Source organism: Aquarana catesbeiana, linkage group LG02 (assembly GCF_042186555.1).
Source record: "Aquarana catesbeiana isolate 2022-GZ linkage group LG02, ASM4218655v1, whole genome shotgun sequence".
In the NCBI taxonomy this organism is placed as follows: Eukaryota; Metazoa; Chordata; class Amphibia; order Anura; family Ranidae; genus Aquarana; species Aquarana catesbeiana.
Window position 1 is genome coordinate 181,090,967 of NC_133325.1, and position 22,860 is coordinate 181,113,826.

Consider the following 22,860-nt stretch of genomic DNA (forward strand, 5'->3'; position numbering starts at 1 on the left):
ATGTAGTTTTTTGCAGGCTGACTAAAGTTGGTGGACCTGTTAAGTCCCTCCCACCGTTCTGGTCTCTGTACAAGTTATGCACAAGTATAACTATTGTCAAAACTTCCATTGGGGAGATTTCCCCCTTTTTAATTTTTGTTCTGTAGACTCAAGTGAGAAAAAAAAAATACAAATAAAGAGCGTATCTCTGTTCCAGGGACACACAGCAATAAAAAGCTGAATTACACTTCTAACTGCTCACCACTCTATCCAAAACTAAAATGAAAGCTTTCTCCTTAGATATACTTGCAGCACAGTGATGATGTCACCACAAATTTTACTAGGTAATATTGAGGTTTGCTTTTGGCGCACACAAAAGTGCATTCATATCCTTTGGGGCTTCTGATGAATATATTTAACCACTTGAGGACCAGCGACTTACCGATACATCGATGGACTTCAAGCAGTTACACCAGGATGATGCCTGCAGCTCCAGGCATCATCATGGTAGTGTTTTTTTTAGAGCCGAAGGTTGGCTCTCTTGTAAGCTGATCATAGAGGCAAACAAACCGGAACGGCTCTGTTCACCTCTATGATATAGGGAAGCAGAAGCGTTTACAATACATCACTTTTCTAATAGACCCTAGATCTCTCCATAAAGAGTACCTGTCACTGCCTATTGCTGTCACAGGGGATAATTGTATTTCTTGTGATAAAAAAAATAAAATAAAAATCAACAGTGTAAAAAGAATTTTTTTTTTAAAGCGTCCCCATCCCCCATGCTTGTGTGCAAAGACGAATGCACGCAAACAGCGATCATCTCACACATGTGAGGTATCACTGTGAATGTCAGATCATGGGCAGTAATTCTAGCATCAGACCTCCTGTGCTTTTAAAGCATCACCAATGGATAGTAAAATTTATGTAGTTTGTCGCCGTTGCACAGGCAGGTGCAGTTTTTTAAGGAACATGTTTGGTATCTATTTACTCGGTATAAAATCATCTTTTACATTTTACCAAACAATTGGGTATTGTGTTTTTGGGCTTTAAAATTCATAAAAAGTGTATGTTTGCCAAAAAAAATTGCGTTTTTAAAAAACCACTGCGCAAATACCATGTGACCTAAAAAATTGCAACACCTGCAAATTTATTCTCTAGGGCAGTGGTTCTCAACCTCAGTCCTCAAGTACTCTCAATGGGCCATGTTTTCAGGTTTTCCTTTACTTTGCACAGCTGCTTTAAATCAATGACACGGTATTGATAAGAGCTACTTTATCTAAGGTAAGTTACTAAAACATGGCCCGTTGGGGGTACTTGAGGACTGAGGTTGAGAACCACTGCTCTAGGGCCGTAAAAAAATTATGTTTGGTGGTTCTAAGTAATTTTCTAGCAAAAAATACTGATTGTTACAGCAAAAAGAAAAGGCCTGGTCTTCAAGTGGTTGAATTAAAATTTTTGTGTTTAGAGTTCAGCCTCTCATGCCTTCGTGTGGGCCCAAAGTCTGGTAGCTCAGGCTGCATTGCAGAATTAGAGGCATTTATTCTGCTCCACCACAGGGACCATGTTCTGTTTCAAATGCTGGTTTATGCATTGACATACCTCTTTAGACCCAGTCTGTCTGGACATTATGATCATCTGCTGACTTGTCACTATCCACAGGCAGCTTAACTCTTCAGTTAAACACAGAAGTTGAATCCAATGCAATTTTACCTCAGCTAGTTGCAGTACAGAGGATGTTTTCCTAGTCTTTTCAAGTGTAAGAAGACCGACTTTCCCAAGCCCTGTCTCTGTGAATACCTAACAGACTGAGGAAACATAGAAGTGGGAAGGTTCTAGCTAGAACTAAACTCACTTGCAGTAAACAGAAGTAGAGCACAGAGGAAGATACCAAAATCACATTCGTAAACAAATTGTAGTGGTCCAAAATGCCATCAGATGTTGGAATACTACAGAATAACCTAATGCAGTTCAATGCAACACAGAAAAACTACATGAAAATGGGGCTGAACTTGACAATGGCTTGGAATTCTGGGATGTTTTGACAGTGGATAGAAAACGGATAAGTTGGAGCGGGAAGAAGTATTTGATTGGTGTGGATTCTATGTACAGTGTAGGGCTTGGTTTGTTGTCTGAAATTGAAAAAAATGGTAGGCATTGGGGTAAAATTGATGCAGGCATGAAAGGAGATACCTGTAGTCAGCACCTGATTAGAAATACCTGTTCCATGCCAGCATGCTGTAGAGAATGACCCTTGCTCACTGTATAAGAATTGAACTCTCTGCGGAGCGCTAACAAGCCTCCTGCTGAGTCAGGGCTAAAGACCAATACACACGATCAGAAAATGGTACGAAAAATACCGCTTTAGAAGTGAACATACGATAATCTGATCGTTAGCACACCGCTTTTGAGAGCGGATCACGACAATTTATGCAAAACTATGCGATGGGACAAGCACAAAAATGTTCTCATACGATACGATTGTCCTCTAAAAATACAATACATTACAAATACAATACGTTACATCACTTTCAAATTTTTATTCTGTCGTTCGAGAATTTTCGCAACTTTAGTAACCTCTTTTATTGTTGATATGAGACTAGCGTGCAAAATAAAAAGACAATCATTGGTTCGATAATCTCCTTGTGTGTACCAGGCATAACTCTCTGCAATCAGCATAGCTCATTCTCCCTACTTGTTAGAAAATTGTCTATGCCTCACATGGTGGTTTGTTGTTAGTCCACCCTCTCCATTTGTCCTGGTGACCGTTATCGCTGAGATAGTAGATGATGGGAGATCCTACAGTTTTTGCCGGAATAAGAGATGAGAGTAAATCTTCCATAGTGGAGTCCTGGTCTGGTGACAACTGCCTTAGAAGAGTATTCCCTTAACTTTCAAGAGATTGTCTCCCACTCCTGTTACATCCCTAGGTCTAGAAGGCCCTCGAGGGCAAGCTTGCTAATGGGGCAAAGAAAGCAACAAATAAACTTGCTCTCCAAGGATCAGACTGCAATGTTGTTGTGACTATGTAGCAAGTCACATGGTGGGAGGCTACAGCAGGTGGATGATCAGCGTTGGTCATGTGTGAGCACAGCCAAGAACTGCCAGGCACCAGAATTTACATGAATGTTTCTTTTTAAACCAGTATCTTAGCTCAGGAAATAGATGCTGAGCTGGGATGATTCCTGAACAAACATTGTTTTGTCCTGGTGAGAAAAGAAGATGCAGACATTGTCAGGGGAAGTACTGTGATCTCTGAGATGTAATAAATACCTGTAAGTGTTACAGAATTGCTCGAGACTGGATTCATTTTAAGCCTTTTTAATTTGCAAGGTTTAGTTATCTGACTAAATAGACTTTAGGTCAGTGGTTCTTAACCACTGAGACGCAGCCCATGGAAGATGTTTACCATTGCGGCTGGCAACCCGTATTGATATCAGGTCTGAAGGAAGTGAGTGGGGTTGGATATCTGTTGCATTCAGCTCCTGCTATGTTCTCACAATTCTCTGAAAGTCTCCAGCTACCTGCAAATCCCTCAACTTCCCACAGTGCCTCCTAACCCCCACATTGCCTTCCATTCTCCACAGTGTCCCCACAAAGCCTGCAGCCGCTCTGGAGACCCTGCCCCCAGCCTCATCCCCTCCCTATTGGACCCTTCAGAGTTTGCTGCAGGGTCCCCTAACCCCCTACGAAACCCCCATCCCCCACAACAGTCCCCAGCTACACGCAAAGCCTTCAAGCATCTCAATGCATATTTTTGTATTTTTATATTTTATGTGCGTGTAAACTTTATTTATTTATTTTTTACTGTTGGGTCATGGAATGTTTTGGAAGCATTTAGCAGGCTTCGAGAACCACTGCTTTAGGATATGTATTATAGATATTTTGCATTTGCCTCTGCTCTTCTGTGGCTTGAGTTTTTACAATACTACCTTTTGCTGTTTTTATGTGCTCATAAAGGTTATACGATATTGTAGTAGATTAGAAAATGATGAGTATAGTCGAAGGATAATTGACCTGCTTGTATACAGTGCAGAAGCCAGGGTTGGGCATTGACTTATAGTTCATTCACCTGGAGCCAGAACTTTCACCTTTTTAAAGTCCTAATGCCTTCTGCTGTTGTGACTAAGTCACAATTTAATTTTCATAAGCATATTTTTTTTTTTTGCTTAAAGTGGTGTTCCGGCCGAAATTATACTTTTTAAATAAAAATACCCCTATAATACACAAGCTTAATGTATTCTAGTAAAGTTAGTCTGTAAACTAAGGTCTGTTTTGTTAGTTTATAGCAGTAGTTTGTTATTTTATAAACTTACAGCAGGCCGTGGCCATCTTAAGTGTGGGCATCTGAAGCCAGACTGTATTTCTTCCTGGATCTCATCCTTGCAGATCTCGCACATGCTCAGTGCAGCACAAGCAGTGTAATAGGTTTCAGGTCAGGTTTCCATAGCAACGGCAGTGTCAGAGGAATTTGCCGCCCCTTCCCAGAAGGCATTGCAAACAGGAAATGATGCGATGGGCCGCGGCCAGGGAGGAGGAAGTGAAAAATGAATACAACAGATATACAGTAAGTGCTGAGAAAAAAAATAAAAAAAATATCCAATTCGTTTACACTGCACAGTTTAGTGAGGGATGCTGAAGAGTTATAAAAGTGGGTGGAACGCCACTTTAAGTACTTTTTTTAAATGCCTGTGCTCTGTAGTGTAGGAACTATTGATCAGATCCACTGCAGAATCCTGAGTTCTGATAGACTGAATTGTTAGCACTCATCTCCTTAAAATAGAGTCCTGCCTTGGTTAAATAACTCAAGAGTACTGTCACCCCGGTATCAATATGTAGACTGCAGGCCAGAAATCTCTGGTTACTTTAAAGGTGAACTCCAGGAAAAGCAAATATTTTCTAAATACAAGAGGAATGCGTATTCTTGAATTTTGTTGTTTCTTGTATCTATTATAGAACTGGGAAGTAATTGAATGTGAGACTTTGCTTCCATGCAGTAATACAGACTAGTCAGTGCCGCTCTCACTCCCTGTGTAGGGTGACTGGTCTTCTCTCCTTTCTATCCTGTAGTTTTCTGCAGGTAGTCTGTAGTAGATATAGCCTGCAGGGTTCCTCCCACAGATTTGCACCCTGGACAGGCATGATGCAGCATGATGTTGATGTCACTGCTACTTTTAAAAGGCAATAAATGGGTTTCCTAAAGAATTTGGTGCACAAAATGTGGATTTATATGCTATGTGGCTATTGAGGTACTTATTTACATGAGTTTTTGTGTGTGTGTGTGTGTGTGTGTGTATATATATATATATATATATATATATATATATATATATATATATGTGTGTATATATACATACAGTTGTGCTCGTAAGTTTACATACCCTGGCAGAATTTGATTTCTTGCCCATTCTTTAGAGAATATGAATGACTACACAAAAACTTTTCTTCCACTCATGGTTAGTGTTTAGCTGAAGCCATTTATTATCAATCAACTGTGTTTACTCTTTTTTTTTGTTTGTTTTTAATCAAAAAGGTGTTTATTGAACAAGTTCAAACAGTTTCCAATGTACAAGCATTATATATTAATACATTTACATGTACAATGCACAGTCCTCCCAGCGTCCATCATAGTTATCTTGTCTTCAAACCTAGAGTGTTCACAACATACTTATACGTAACATACATCTGGCGTTAGCCATCAATAAACCGTTATGATCCTCCCGCAGGGCATTGCAGCAATCTGGACATTACCAATTCCCTGGGACTTAGTCCAGGGGGAATCTAACCATGGTGCCCAAATTCTTTCGAATCTGCCAGGGCTGCCCCTATGTTGGTAAATATATTTTTCCATAACCAGAGTATTACCCATATGTGTTATCCAGGAGGCTACCAAGGGTGTGGAGACCGATTTCCAGCCAATCAAAATGAGCTTGTGTGCCTGGAACAGAGCCCTAGAGAAAGCTATTCTAGTCATTTCCTCCGGGACAATATCCTCCAGTACCCCTAGTATGCAGTGAGTTTGATCCAAGGGGACGGTAGTCCGGAACACTCGATTAAGTGTTCCGAGCACCTCGCTCCAGTACCTGTGGAGTTTTGGGCATCTCCAGAGTAAGTGGATGAGATCGCCTTGATGTCGCCCGCATCTGCTACATAGAGAATCTGGCCGCCTACCCATTTTCTATAATCTAAGTGGGGTGTAGTGCACCCCAAGTACTATAAATAATTGGGATACCTTTTGGGCCACGTTGAGAGAGCAGGTAGCGATTGCAGGACTTCTTCCCATTGGTCTCCCGTAAGTGGACCTACATCTTTTTCCCATAGGGACGGTGCCTTAGTTGGGTGAGCTTTTAAGTGGTGCGTCAGTAGCATCTGGTAGCAATGTGAGATAATCCCTTTAGTTTCAGTGCTGGTTTGTAATAAATGGAAAATGTGAGTGCTCGACATAGCCCAGTGGGTAGCATCTCCTTGCGCGCCCACCGCATGTTGGAGCTGGAGATATGAGTAGTACATAGCAGAGGTGGGGGACTCGAGTCACATGACTTGACTTGAGTCACCTGTTTGAGGACTTGCGACTTGCTTGACAAAATTAAATAAATGACTCGACTTGACTTTGACTTGTCACTAATGACTTGCGACTTGACTTTGACTTGGGCTATTTGACTAGCAATGACTTGGCATCCCCCCCCCCCCCCCCCCCCCCGAAAATATTACCCACACACTCCGCCCACCACCGCCTCTGAGCCAATCAGCATTTGCCAAATGCCATTGGAGCTGTTCAGGGTAGCGGTAAGAGTTATGTCAGTCCCTGCATCAAGCGCACCTGTTGAACGTGTGTTCAGCCATGGTGGGGTGATAATGCGACCCCATCGCTCACAACTGAGCGAGAAAGTACTTTCCAATTGAATTTTTTGCAAATGCAATGCATTTTAAGTGGCTATTCTTATCACTATTCAAGTGTCCAGATGTTGGCATTGTGTCAAGTTCAAACTTTGAGCTTAGTTATTTTCCCCCTCAGCAAGGACTACATTTTTTCAGGCTTGTTGGCCATTTAATTGCTGAGTGTTCTGCTCCTTGTCTGCTGTTTGGGCATTCAAAGTGTTTCTTTAATATGCCAAGAAAAAAGCACTAAGCAGTTTTGTTAATGTTGCAAATAAAACAAAACCTTTCCTGAAAACTGACTTTTAACTCATTTAAAGGTGGAAATTGGGTAGATCAGTATTTTGACTTAATTTGTGACTTGACCAAAATAAATGACTTGACTTGCTTGACTTCTAGCAGGGACTCGACTTGACTTGCTTGCTTTTTGCCACAGTAACTTGGGACTTGCTTGTGACTTGAAGGTTAAGACTTGAGACTTGCTTGTGACTTGCACATGTGTGACTTACTCCCATGTGTGGTACATAGTAGTTGGTAGATTAAACCTAGCTCGCAACTCAGGGAAAGACAGCAACTTACTGTTCTGAAATATGTGTGATAGCAAAGGAGCGCCAAAGAAGCGCCACCTGGGGCCCCGTTTTAGTTTTGCTAGTTCGACATAGTAGAGATTTGTAAAAAATTATATAGACCTTTGAATAAAAATCAATTTTATTAATATCAATCAGAGTTAGAAAATGCGAAAATTACAAAAGGACATAATCAAACGAACAACAGTTCAAAGTTCAAAAAGGATTGTATATACATCAAATAATAAATATATCACATTACAAATATTACATAAAAGGAGAGTATATGGAAGGGAGTGATGCATCACACTACCCGATACAGTCATCACAGATGGCAGCCGTAACGTGGAGTAGTGGGATTCCAACGCGTTTCAACATATATTTCTTTTTTTTTTTTGAAAATTGACAATTTTTATTAAGTTTTTCATAATAGAACACATATAGAAAATTAAAGTACAAGGTGATACATAATAAGGTGCCATAGTCGTTTCCAGAGAAGAGCCCAGCTCTAGTAACAGTCGTAACATGGAGTAGAAGCCATTGTACATATCTTGTCTGAATGTTAGATAAGAAGAGAGAAAAATTATAACAGGTGGACTGACTCTAGATTTATACCACTGGTTGTATACCTTGTACATCTTAACAGAAGAAGGGAAAAAAAAGGGAAAAAAAAGAATAAGAATTAATAGAAAAAAGTGTAGAAATAAAAATTAATGAGAAGAATTGAGAAGAAGGGGGGTTAGTGGAAAGTCCAGGGTGGGATAAGTAGAGTTGGGTAGGGAAAGTAGGAAAAGAAGATGAAAGCAGTGGGATCGTACCCCACCCCAGGAGCCCAGTACCCACTCACCAGAGGGAAAGACCAAACCTCCCGAGGCCGTCCCAAGGCATATTAAGTTATGGGGTTTTCAAAGAGGACCCATAATTCCCATATTTGGTTATGTTTTTCAAGTTTGTCGTTTAAGGAGGCCGTGAGATACTCCATCCTTTTGACCTCCCTGATCCTAGAGTGCAGCTCCGACATCGAAGGTGGTTCCCTCTGTTTCCATTTTAATGCCACCAGACAACGTGCGGCTGTTAATATATGTGATAGAAGTTTTTTGGATCTTTTAGAGAGGGAGATTGGTGGGAGACCTAGTACGAAAACCCTCGGGTCGAAAGGCACCCCCGGACCAAGGATGGCCTCCAGGAGTCAACATATATTTCAAAGAAAAGTCTTCTTCAGGGAAATACATCACAGTCTAAAAAAACAAAAGTGATAATATTACAATTTGTGAATATGTATGTGTACATTTCCTGCATTGTGAGACTATCACATAACTTACATCCTCCCAAAGCATCTCGTGGGTAAGTGTAATCTCCCATGTCAGGGTAAGGAGTCCCAAACCTCCAGGGGTTAAATTGTCCTATATCTCTACAAGACGGCTGGATAGAAAAATTGATCCCGATCTTTGGCGTTTTCAGCATCAAATAACTGAGGGCTGTCTGAAAAATAGGGCATAGTGAGTAAAGGGTATTGGTGGGAGGGGGGGGGGCGCCATGGCAAGCCCCCTCGCCTCCCCCCCCACATACATAAAACCCCCCCTAAACAATTAATCTAACAACAAGTACTTTCCTCCCAATACAGGGAAGGTCCTGTTCCAAGAACACTTACTTTCTCGAAAGGTGCAAGTCACATAGCCTGGAACGATAAGGGTCCCTGTAGATCCAACAAAAAGTTTGCCCTGATACTCCTCAGTGAATTCCGAGGGGGAAATTACACCATTTTGCCATCTCTGGCGTCCTATATGTGATGTGGGCGGAGATAGGGCGCCGCACCGACCAATGGCGTGGCTCGCCTGTAAAGGCCGCCGTCAGGTGCGTTCCACATAACAACATTGAGCGTCACCTAGGCATCGGACGCTGCCACAGAGACCGCGCATGCGCGCCGCGATGGCGTGCGTCTAATTATGCACGCACACCGCAACGTACTGTGTCTATACCAGCGTGAAACATGTATGGGCCGGCTGCCATGTTGAAAAAGGGCCATGCCCATACTTGGAATTGGGTAATAGTAAGGCCATCCACACAGGGCAGAAAATAGTTGCCATGGGTGAATAAGTCTTAAATAAAAAAACCCCTTGACAAACCCCCTTAATAAACCCCTAGATTCAAAGTCCCACCAAGTGGGTACTGCGGGGGGGGGGGGGGGGGGGGGGGGGGGGTTGGAGAGTCAAACAGATTGAACTGGATCCATATATAAAGGAGTCTTATTGGACCACAAAGAATCCCCATATCCCACTCTAGATGGATAATAGTAACCACCGACACAGAAACCCCTGCCTAAAGAAAAACTAAGGCAGGGTAATAGGGTAGGCCCCAATGTGTGATGTAACAATGGGGCCCCCCTGTGTCAGGTAGGTATAGGACATTAGGGTGAAGACCCACCTCTGGGGCCTTTTTTAGGACTATCCACCCCTGCATGGTACACCCCCGAGGTGCAGAAGGGGATAGCAAGGTGCAGGAAACGAGCTAAGAAAAAATATGTATCAATATTGATAATGAAAAATGAAAATAATAACAATAACAAAGAAAAATTAAATCACACAATTCAACCTGGAAAAGGCTTAGAAATATTGGCCCCGACCAGGGGGTTTTTGGTGACATATTTGCAAAATTTAATCACAGACAATTGTCTAAAAATATATATTAATTTGAAACCCCCCCAAGGGTTGAAAAAAATCTCTATCTTGTACTCATATACAGGTAAAGGGGTTCATGAGGGATACCCCCCAGCGGGAGAATCAGACGGGTGTAAAGGTATTTGGCCTGAAGGAATGGATAAAGGCAAAGGCTGGGATATAGAGTGCTTTTAATCGGTTTTACCTGATCCAAAGCCCTCTAAGAAGGGCCTAAAGCTCTCTGTTTCGTTTAAACCAGGGGGGGTGGTGGCCCTAGGGCGCCCGATTCAGCGCATTTCGCGCTGGAGCAGGACCTTGTTCCAATCACCCCATCTAGTTGGTATATGAAGTCTATCCAAGACTGTGAAATTGACTTTGGGCATCCTATAATTATGTTGTTTGGCTACATGTCTACCTAATGGTAGGTAAAGGTTACCGATGCCATGCTGTGTATGTGCTTTTCAACTCTCTTAGTGAATTCCTGCCGGGTTTTCCCGACATAGAAGGCCCCACATTGACATTGCATTAAGTAGACAACTCCCCGTGTTCTGCAGTTGGCGAAGTGCCGTAGCTGAAAATTTTCCCCACTGGGTAATGTTATCATGGTTCTCCTTCCTATGACTCCACACTGCGTACAAGATCCGCACGGATATGTGCCCCTGGTTTTGCAGGGATCTCTTCTTGCACTTCCTTTATATTCGCTCTGTGTGAGCATATTTCCTATGGAGCCAGATTTTTTTGTAGGTGATTTGAGGTCTAGATGTAACCAGACTACCTAGAATCGGATCTTCTGTGAGGATTGACCAGTGCTTGGAGATGATCTTTCTTATTTGCTTATGTTCGTTGGAGAATCTCATGATGATTCTGGTCGTGGTGTCTTCCTCCTTTGGATCTTTCTTCTTGAAGATTATGTTCAGTCTATCTGTGTTTTTAACGCAATTGTACGCTTTATTAAGAGCTGACTTTGTATATCCTCTCTCCATCAGTCTGGCAGTCAATTCGTTTGATTCTTGCTGGAAGTCCTCGTATGTGCTGCAATTCCTTTTGAGTCTTAGAAATTGACTGAATGGGATAGATTTTTTTAGTGGCTCTGGGTGAAAACTGTCTGCGTGTAGCAGTGTATTGCCAGATGTCTCTTTTCTATACAGCTTGCTCGAGAGTCCTCCAATCTGATCTTTGGAGATGGCGATATCCAAAAAATTTACTTCCTTGGGGTCATGGTGAAAACAAGATTGAAACTGTTCTGGTTCATGGAGCTTAGGCATTCCTTGAGTGCATCCTCTGAACTGTCCCAGATGATAAAAATGTCGTCTATCCATCTCTGGCAGAGCTACATAGAGAACATTTTTATCATCTGGGACGGATCAGAGGATGCACTTAAGGAATGCCTGAGCTCCATGAACCAGAACAGTTTCAATCTTTTTTTCACCATGACCCCAAGGAAGTCAGTTTTTTGGATATCACCATCTCCAAAGATCAGATTGGAGGACTCTCGAGCAAGCTGTATAGAAAAGAGACAGCTGGCAATACACTGCTACACGCAGACAGGTTTCACCCAGAGCCACTAAAAAAATCTATCCCATTCAGTCAATTTCTAAGACTCAAAAGGAATTGCAGCACATACGAGGACTTCCAGCAAGAATCAAATGAATTGACTGCCAGACTGATGGAGAGAGGATATAGAAAGTCAGCTCTCAAGAAAGCGTTCAATTGCGTTAACACAGACGGAACATAATCTTCAAGAAGAAAGATCCAAAGAAGGAAGACACCACGACCAGAATCATCATGAGATTCTCCAACGAACATAAGCAAATACCAACTAGGGGGGGTGATTGGAACAAGGTCCTGCTCCAGCGCGAAATGTGCTGGATCAGGCGCCTTAGGGCCACCACCCCCCCGATTTAAATGAAACCGTGAGCTTTAGGCCCTTCTTAGAGGGCTTTGGATCGGGTAAAACCGATTAAAAGCACTCTCTATATTCCCGCCTTTGCCTTTATCCATTCCTTCAGGCCAGATACCTTTCCACCCGTCTAATTCTCGCGTTGGGGGGTATCCCTCATGAACCCCTTACCTGTATATGAGTACAAGATAGAGATTTTTTTCAACTCTTAGGGGGGTTTCAAATTAATATATATTTTTAGACAATTGTTTGTAAGTGATTACATTTTGCAAATATGTCACCAAAAACCCCCTGGTCAGGGCCAATATTTCTAAGCCTTTTCCAGGTTGGATTGTGTGATTTATTTTTTCTATGTTATTGTTATTATTTTCATTTTTCATTATCAATATTGATACATATTTTTTCTTAGCTAGTTTCCTGCACCTTGCTATCCCCTTCTGCACCTCGGGGGTGTACCATGCAGGGGTGGATAGTCCTAAAAAAAGCCCCAGAGGTGGGTCTTCACCCTAATGTCCTATCACACATTGGGGCCTACCCTATTCCCCTGCCTTAGTTTTTCTTTAGGCAGGGGTTTCTGTGTCGGTGGTTACTAGTCCCAGTCCTCCTCCCACCTTATCCATCTAGAGTGGGATATGGGGATTCTTTGTGGTCCAATAAGACTCCTTTATATATGGATCCAGTTCAATCTGTTTGACCCCCCCCCCCCCCCGCAGTACCCACTTGGTGGGACTTTGAATCTAGGGGTTTATTAAGGGGGTTTGTCAAGGGTTTTTTTTATTTAAGACTTATTCACCCATGGCAACTATTTTCTGCCCTGTGTGGATGGCCTTACTACTACACAATTCCAAGTATGGGCATGGCCCTTTTCCAACATGGCAGCTGGCCCATACATGTTGTTTCACGCTGGTATAGACACAGTACGCTGCGGTGTGCATGCGCAATTAGACGCACGCCATCGCGGCGTGCATGCGCGGTCTCTGCGGCGGCGTCCGATGCCTAGGTGACGCTCAACGTTGTTACGTGGAACGCACCGGACGGCGGCCTTTACAGGCGAGCCACGCCATTGGTCAGCGCTGCGCCCTATCTCCACCCACATCCCAGCCCACACCACATATAGGACGCCAGAGACGGCAAAATGGCGTCATTCCCCCCTCGGAATTCACCGAGGAGTATCAGGGCAAACTTTTTGTTGGATCTACATGGACCCTTATCGTTCCAGGCTATGCGACTTGCACCTTTTGAGAAAGTAAGTGTTCTTTGGCCTATGCACTCACTTTGGAACAGGACCTTCCCTGTATTGGGAGGAAAGTACTTGTTGTTAGATTAATTGTTTAGGGGGGTTTTTATGTATGTGAGGGGGGGGGGCTTGCCATGGTGCCCCCCCCCCCACCATTATCCCACCAATACCCTTTACTCACTATGCCCTATTTTTCAGACAGCCATCAGTTATTCGATGCTGAAAACGCCATAGATCGGGATCAATTTTTCTATCCAGCCGTCTTGTAGAGATATAGGACAATTTAACCCCTGGAGGTTTGGGACTCCTTACCCTGACATGGGAGATTACACTTACCCACGAGATGCTTTGGGAGGATGTCAGTTATGTGATAGTCTCACAATGCAGGAAATGTACACATACATATTCACAAATTGTAATATTATCACTTTTGGTTTTTTAGACTGATGTATTTCCCTGAAGAAGACTTTTCTTTGAAATATATATGTTGAAACGCGTTGGAATCCCACTACTCCATGCCACGGCTGCCATCTGTGGTGACTGTATTGGGTAGTGTGATGCATCATTCCCTTCCATATACTCTCCTTTTATGCAATATTTGTAATGTGATATATTTATTATTTGATGTATATACAATCCTTTTTGAACTTTAAACTTTGAACTGTTGTTCGTTTGATTATGTCCTTTTGTAATTTTCGTATTTTCTAACGCTGATTGATATTAATAAAATTGATTTTCAAAATCTAAATTTTCATTGCCTTAAAAATCCCTTTAGAGGTCTATATAATTTTTTTACAAATTGATGTGGGATGATGGCAATGACACATCCATACCACCGAGGTCACATGTATATAGACATAGGAGAGATTCCCCCATATCGGACTGTATTCAGTAAAGCCGGTTACCTCTTGTATCTGTCTACCCTTATTCCAGAGTTTCTGAATTAAAGTAAAGGTGGGAGTCTGTTTTATTAGATTTGTGGAACATCTGTGCCTCCAAGCCCATCGGAATAGTCTCTGCTCCAGATCCAGTCAGCATCAGCCGTGCCAAGGAGCCGATCGGGTCTTGGGTCATGGAACCAATCAGATGCTGCATTTGGGCCGCGATATAGTACAGCCAAGGGTTGGGCACTGCCAATCCTCCACTGTCCTTAGGATTCTGTAGCTGTTCTGATTTAATTCTGGGGGGGCCTGTGTTCCATAGTAAGCGTCTAAAGAGGGTGTTAACCACCCAAAACATTTTCAGGTGGATCACAACCGGAGAGTTGTGTAGGAAGTATAGTAGCTGTGGCATCAGTATCATTTTTATTAAGTTAGCCTTACCAGCCACCAAGAGTTTAAGATTGTTCCAAGTGTTAACTTTGTCTCTAAATTTAGACAGTAGGAGTGTATATTTAAATGGCAATAGTCTGCAAGTTTAGGTGATATTTGTATTTCCTGGTATTTGAATGAGGTCACCATCAGGATTGGGCAGGAATCGGGCAGATCCACCACTCGTTCCCCATCTAGCACCATCAGGGCCGACTTGGACCAGTTAATCGTCAGGCCAGAGAAGTGTCCGAATCCTGAAATAATGGTGGTCACCACAGCCAATGAAGCGGTGGTGTCCCCCAAGAAAAGCATCATGCCGTCGGCATATAACCTAATCTTCTCATGAAGGTTACCATACCTAAACCTCGTGATCCCTTGACTAGTCCTCACCACCGCTGCCAGTGGCTCAATCGCGATAGCAAAGAGCAGGGGTGACGGGACAACCCCGCCTTGGTGTTTACTCTTTTTTAAATCATAATGAAAACAGAAACTACCCAAATGAACCTGATCAAAAGTTTACATACCCCAGTTCTTAATACCGTGTTGCCCCCTTTAACATCAAGGACTGCTTGAAGTCTTTTGTGGTATTTGTGGATGAGGCTCTTTATCTTCTCAGATGGTAAAGCTGCCCATTCCTCTTGGCAAAAAGCCTCCAGTTCCTGTAAATTCTTGGGCTGTCTTGCATGAACTGCACGTTTGAGATCTCTCCAGAGTGGCTCAATGATATTGAGGTCATTGGGACCTTAAATGCTGCAGATATTTTTCTGTACACTTCCCCAGATCTGTGCCTCGCTACAATCCTGTCTCGGAGGTCTACAGACAATTCCTTGGACTTCATGGCTTGGTTCATGCTCTGACATGCACTGTTAACTGTGGGACCTTATATAGACAGGTGTGTACCTTTCCAAATCCTGTCCAATCACCTGAATTTACTGCAGGTGGACTCCAATCAAGGTGTAGAGCATGTGAGCGTGCGGGGCGCTTTGCAGGCGCTATACAACGCTAAAAATAGCGCCTGCAAAGCGCCCTGAAACAGCGGCTGCAGTCTCCCAGATGTAAAAGCCCCGAGGGCTTTCACACTGGAGCGGTGCGCTGGCAGGACGCTGAAAAAAGCCCTGTTAGCAGCATCTTTGGAGTGGTGAAGGAGCAGTTGTATACACCACTCCTGCCCATTGAAATCAATGGGGCAGCGCGGCTATACCGCTGGCATAGCACTGCTGCAGTGGTGCTTTGCGGGCGGTTTTAACTAGGGGTGCTGAAATTAATCGATGCATCGCAATTCGGCTGTCCCCGATGCGGCATCGATGCATAAGGACCGGAAAATCGATGTCTGGTGACGTCATGACTAGCCCCGCCCCTCGCACGGAGCGTATTTTTAAAATGACTTTCTTTTACTAAATGTTGTGCTACTATGGATGTGCCCCCGCTGTATGTGCTTTTTAAAAAACTATGTCACTTCATACCGAATTTCCCCGTAGTACGATACGCTCATGTGATTCCTGGCCCGCCCCGCCCCTCTCCGCTCTCCTCTCTGCTCTCCTCTCACGTGTCTCCTGAGTCCTGACGTCAGCGGGGAATTCTCAGTCTCGCCCGCTGACTATAGTTATCGTATCAGAAGAGAGGCGGGCGGGACTGAGAATTCCCCGCTGACGTCAGGTATGAAGTGACATCGTTTTTTAAAAAGCACATCATCCATAGTAGCACAACATTTAATAAACGAAAGTAACTTTAAAAACAGTAACCGTACACCTCTGGCTCCATGCTGACAGGTCCCTGGTTATCCTGAGCACATTCCACTGTTAACTCCTAGTGTGCTGGAAGGTGCAAATAGGAATGCCAACAAACTGTGGTGGGGGTGGGTGAGTGATGGCTGCATTTAATGGGCACAGGTGACTGCGTTTGATGGGCACAGGTGGCTGCGTTTGACGGGCACGGGTGGCTGCGTTTGACGGGCACAGATGGCTGCGTTTGATGGGCACAGATGGCTGCGTTTGATGGGCACAGTGGCTGAGTTTGATGGGCACAGTGAGGCTGCATTTGATGGGGGAGGTTCAGTATTTTTCAGTTTGTTTGCACCCCCCAAAAATATTTTGAGCACCAGCTGCCACTGGTCAGCACAGAGACAGTACAGGGAACTTCACAGGGCTGTTTGTCATCTGTGGATTCTATCCCTTCTGACCTCCCAGCAGCCGCGTGTTTGTGTGTGAATCTCTGTACCCTGTAGTGCACCGGATTACTGCACTTTTTAAGGGAGTGAGGTTATTTTTAATTCAAGGCAGAGCTCCAGTCAATTTTTTGTTTATTAAAAGTCAGCAGCTACAAAAAAAGTGCATGTTCTGACTTTTAATAAAAAGACACTCACCTGTCCCACAATCCAGCGACGTGGCCACCCAAACCCTCCCTTCTCTCCCCCGCCTGTCCACGGCGCTGGCAATACTACCGTGGGCATCCGGCTGTGACAGCTTGCAGCTTCACAGCTGGGTGCGCATGTCTCACTGTGCTGTCCTGCACAGCCGGGCAATCTTTTGGGAACTGTGATGTGTCCCAGAAGATTGCAGGGTGGAAGGGCCGCCTAGGCAGCCCAAGTGGAAGTGGGAGCTCGTCGGTAATCGTGATGCATCGCGGAATCGAATCGTTGACCAGATAGTCGTAATCGAATCGTGAGACCAGTGAAGATGCGCACCCCTAGTTTTAACCCTTTTTTGGCCCTAGTGGGGGTTAAAAACCGCCCCGCTAGCGGCCGAATGGCGCCGCTAAAACAACGGTAAAGCGGCGCTAAAAATAGGGCCTTTTTACCGCCGACGCTGCCACAGTGTGAAAGGGGCCTTAAGGATGATAAGTGGAAACAGGATGCACCTGAGCTCAATTTTGAGTGTCATGGCAAAGGCTGTGAATACTTATGCACATGTGATTTTTTTTTTTTTTTTTTTTTTTTTTTTTAATAAATTTGCAAAGATTTCAAATAAACCTCTTTCGTGTTGTCATTATGGGGGTATTGTTTGTAGAATTTTGAGGAAAATAATTTTATTTTTTCCATTTTGGAATAAGGCTGTAAAATAAAATGTGGAAAAAGTGAAGCGCTGTGAATACTTTTTGGATGCATTTTGTGTGTGTGTGTATAATAGGATGCTTTTTAATACAAGTACATAATACATCAGACACATTAACCATCTCAATACCAGGCACTTTCACCCCCTTCCTGCCCAGGCCATTTTTCAGCTTTCAGCGCTGTCACACTTTGGATGACAATTGCGCGGTCATGCAACACTGTACCCAAATGACATTTTTATTATAGAGCTTTCTTTTGGTGGTATTTGATCATTTCAGTTTCTATTTTTTGCGCTATAAACAAAAGAAGAGTGACAAGTTTGAAAAAAAAAAGTTTGGCGGACATATCGGACACTTTTTTGACACTTTTTTGACACTTTTTTGACACTTTTTTGACACTTTTTTGACACATTTTTGGGACCATTCACAATTATACAGCAATCCGTGCTATGAAAATGCATTGATTACTGTATAAATGTGACTGCCAGTGAAGGGGTTAACACTAGGGGGTGATCGAGGGGTTAACTGTGTTGCTAGGGAGTGTTTCTAACTGAAGGGGGAGGGGACTCACAAGGGGAGGAGACCGATCGGTGTTGCTCTATACTGAGAACACACATCGGTCTCCTTTCCTTTGACAGGACGTGGATCTGTGTGTTCACACACACAGATCCACGGTCCTCCCGTGTTACCGGGCAATCGCGGGTGCCCGGCGGACATCGCGGCCTCCAGGCATGCGCATCCGGGTGCCCAATGACACGGCGGGCGCGCGTGATTGCCGCCGGCGGGGAGCGCGCACCCCCTGGTGGGCAGGGAAGGCGAGGGCGTCTTATGACGCCCTCCCAGAAAGAGAGCCGCTCCGCCTGGCCGTCATATGACAGCCGCAGGGCGGCAAGCAGTTAAACACATGAAATGTTGGGGTAACATGCACTTTAACCAGTTCTCTAAATCATTTACGTTCAAAAATGCCCCTGGTTACCATTGTGCGTATATCTGCCTAACTAAACTTTCAAGCCCTCAAATAGCCGTTATTGTAGCAGTTCACAAAAGCAGCACCATGGCAATTGCAGATTTATCTATATAGAGACCAAGATGGTACCATCTTTGGCTGTAAAACATGGGAAGGTTTAGTTCTGTTTTGAGAAGCACCTGCCAAGATAGAAAAATGGAAGCCTCCATTGCGGACTGGCCTGAGGTGACAGTTCTGGCTGACAGATCTGTGGAAGAGAGTGGTTGGACAGTCTTGAAATTCTTGTCCACTCTGGGTAACCCTGAGATAGCACTATGGATCCCTTGTGTCCCCAGACATAATACTTTACTGCAGGCATTGAAACACATTTGGATTGAGCTTGGATGTCTGATTGTTCTTTGATGTAGGATAGGAAGGATAGGCCTTGTTCCCTGAGGGGGGAGCTGCACACTGCAGGTTTTTTACCTTTATGCATATGTGTGTAGAATTCAGATCCCCATCCCCTGCTCCTAGAACTACAGAGAAATCCTTTACCATTTATGTTTTGAGAACAATCTATAGATACACAGCTACAACTTATGTAGGAGGATTTTTTTCATCTCTGTGTATCATCTAATGCTAGTCATTTTACTGGGTATATGTTAGGCCCCTTTCACGTTTGTGCGACCTGAAAATTGCGTGTTTTTGCCGCGACTTCTACACGATTTTGCCTGGTCTATGGACCTCAAGTCACGTTAAAGTCGGACCAAAGTAGTGCAGGGACTACTTTGAAGTCGCACAGATATGAATGGTACTCACTGAAAATCATGGGGTACGACTTGTCATGCGAATTTGCAGTCCGAAATTGCAGGATAAGTCGGACAAGTGTGAAAGGGGCGTAAGATTTTGGCGTGATTTGGGATCAGTACTACTTTGTACGACTTTACATGGTTGGGGTTTACAAATTGACCCTCAGCTTGTGCTTACAAAGTCGTACTGAAATTGTGTCTATATTATTCAGGTACGATTTGCATGCTACTTGAGGGTTTAACAGTGAGGTCTATGGACATCAACTCGAAGTTGGACCAAAGTAGTGCATGGACTACTTTTGAAGTCGGCGCAACTTATAGGGGGGTTCCGGCCTGGGAAAAAAAAAATCAAAATAATAAGCACACTTACCTGTCTTGGGTGCCCGCGATGTCGGCCGCCCGAGGCCGACCCGTCCCTCGGGTCCCGGCTCTGCCATCCTAACTAAGGGAAACAGGCAGTGGAGCCTTGCGGCTTCACTGCTCATTTCCCACTGCGCATGCGCGAGTCGCGCAGCGCTTTGTGAATGGGATGCGATGTGTTGAGGGACACACACAGTTCCCATAACACACCGTGCCCCATTCCCCAGAATGCAACGTGGGGAGGAGAAGACTGAACATCACCGCGGAGTAGGAAGAGGCAGATTAGGAAGACTGCCTAGCAACAGCCATTTCAGGTGAGTTTATTTTTTTTCTCCCTCCAATTTTTTAGGAATTTTTTGATGCAATTTTTTTTTTCTGGTGGACCTCCACTTTAAAGTCGTGCCATTATGAATGGTAGTCATTGAAAATCATGAAGAATGACTTGTCATGCGATTTTGCAGTACAAAATCGTGGGACAAGTCGTATAAGTGTGAAAGGGGCCTAAGGGTTTACAACCGCTCCTATCCTTTATAAACAAGGAAACTGTCATCCTAGTCTCTGTTTTATCAGCAGTTGCAATGGCACAGGATTAGATATGACACCAGTCATTTTAATGGCTTAAAAGTTAAAGCCACTGACACTTATCGATCATGGCATGCCTTGAATGTAACTGTTTTTGGAAAGTGTTAAAATCGATCGGTTTAATTCCACTTTAATAGTCAGCAAGTTAGTATGATCTTGAACTAAAAGCTGCTGACCTTCTATTCCTCAACTACTCTTTAATGACCACATTTTTCTTTACTTTGACCCCTTCCTGCCCAAGCTATATCCGAAAGAGTGCTGCTCTCCAGTTCTGGAGATTTCCTCCCATGCCTCCTGCGTGCCCCCTGGGTGCACATCAGATGCGGTCTGTGACTGATGTGTTCTTTGGATGCAGCTGATTGCAGAAAAGGGCCAATCAGAGCAGCCCTTTACCATGTGATCAGCTGTGTCCAGTCACAGCTGGTCACATGTAAACAGACTTGCAAAATTAGTGGAAAATTTTTGCAATGCTTTTTGGGGTGTGCAGCTGTGTCAACTCTTGCATGTGTTACTTCACTTACATGTAAACAGACTTGCCAGTTATCAGCAGTCTTTTCCTTACACACACTCTGTGTGAGGAAAGGAGAGCCGGTAACTGGCAAGGCTGACGAGGCAAAGTAAGTACATTCTTTTTACTGCTCATCAGTGCAGCCTCATCAGCACACATCAGTGAAGAAGAAAAATTACTTATTTGCAAAATTTTATACAGATGTTGTCCAGCAAAAGTGACACTGACAGAGGTTAAAACAGGCTAACAATGTCAGGAATTCTTGCTGTTGAAGTTTCCAATTATTAAGGTCATTGACCTATTCCATTAAATTATTTCCAGGACTTAGTGAGCCCAGTTATAAAGCTATTTATTTTTTTTCAGCATCTGACCTCATGTTTGAACTGATAAACTTTCTCAACCTATCTTATAACACTTAAATTGCAGCAATGGCAATTGATTTTTTAGCAGGTTAGTGTGAACTTGAACAAAACTTCACCGACCTTCTACTTCTCACCTACTCTTTAACCACATAAGCTCTGGAAAATTTTACACCCTTTATAAACAGGTCATTTTTTGCTATTTGGCACTGCTATACTTTAACTGGTGATTGCGCGGTCATGATCACCACTAGGTTTTTTTTTTTATATTTTTGTGATATAAAAAATAAATATATTTTACTTTCTGCTATAAAATATATCTAATAAAGAAATAAAAAATTGAATTTTGTCAAATTTTTGTCTTTTTGATCCCAATATATTAAAAAATCCCAATAAGTGTATACTGATTGGTTTGTGTGATAGTTATAGCGCCTACAAAATTTGGTATATATACTGGAATTTAAATCTTTTGTTTTAAACTACTAATGGCAGCGATCAACGACTTATATTGGGACTGCGATATTGCGGCGGACAATCTGACACTGTGGGGGAACTGACTGCCATTGACATCACCAGTGACAATACCGTAATTAGTGTGAATACTTTACACTGTCACTGTACTAATGACACTGGCTGGGAAGAGGTTAACATCTAGGCAATCAAGGAGTTAAATATGTGCCTAACAATGTGTAATGTGTGTACATTGCGCTGCTTTTACAGGGATGAGAACTGACAGATCCTCTCTTCGTACGGAACTCGGTGTTTTGGGCTGTGATTGCACACAGCCTATCAACAGGTCCCTTGCAATTAATCCTTGGCCAGGGCTTGCTGACAGGCTCACGCCTGCGCACGCCCTAAACCCAGTAGTAGGCAACGACATAAAGGTACATTGCTTTGCCTACAGCGCCCGCAGTACATTGCAGGCGGGCGATCCACAAGTTGTTAATGAACACATTTTTCTCCATTTACTTTAAGGCCCTTTCACACTGATGTGGTGCGGTTTGACCACACCACAGGTGTAGTGCAGTGTACCTGTGGGCTAGCTGTGCTTTCGCATAAAGGTCTATTATGTCCCATGGCTTTGATGTGCTTTCATAAAGCTCCACGGGACGTAATAGAACGCTGTGGGGAAAGTGTAGCTAGCCCCCCCCAAACCTGCGAGTACAGTGCACTACACCCGCGGTGCGGTCAAACCACACTGCATCAGTGTTAAAGGGGTCTAAAGAATAATTAAAAGAATGAACAACAGGGGCAACATAGTAATAAGTGAAGTTCCTAATTGTTATGTAAAATAGTTTTGCCGTGCAATCTAACCTATGTAAGAAAGATGTATATACTTGTTCATGTGATCCAGCTCCCCTGTGTCAGTCAGCAGCGTCTACAGGGGAGGGGAAGGTGCGCCAACAACAAATGGGAGATAGGAGCTTATTAAAAAGTCATTTCGGGTTTACCAGCTGTTTTTGATGGCACGCTCCTCTCCCCTGCAGCCGCCGCTGGCTGACACATGGAGTCACGTGACCAGCCTGGAGTGGGCTGAAAATAAATAAGTACATACATCTTTTTTTACACAGGTTAGTCAGCATAGGTGTTAGGATGGAGCATTTTTAAGGCTAGTTAGGTTTCATCTGGAATTCTACTCTAAAGGGGTTGTAAAGGTTCGTGTTTTTTCACCTTAATGCATCCTATGTGTCACGGAACGTCCCACACTCCTCTTGAGTGTTTCCGT

At 43.6% G+C, this 22,860-nt stretch overlaps 1 protein-coding gene across 1 annotated transcript in view; it reads left to right on the plus strand.

Annotated features, from left to right (window-relative positions):
- The window catches only part of RAB5B (RAB5B, member RAS oncogene family), a 111,683-nt gene that overhangs the window by 62,008 nt on the left and 26,815 nt on the right, over window positions 1-22,860 (plus strand). The gene's annotated exons all lie outside the window — the stretch shown is intronic.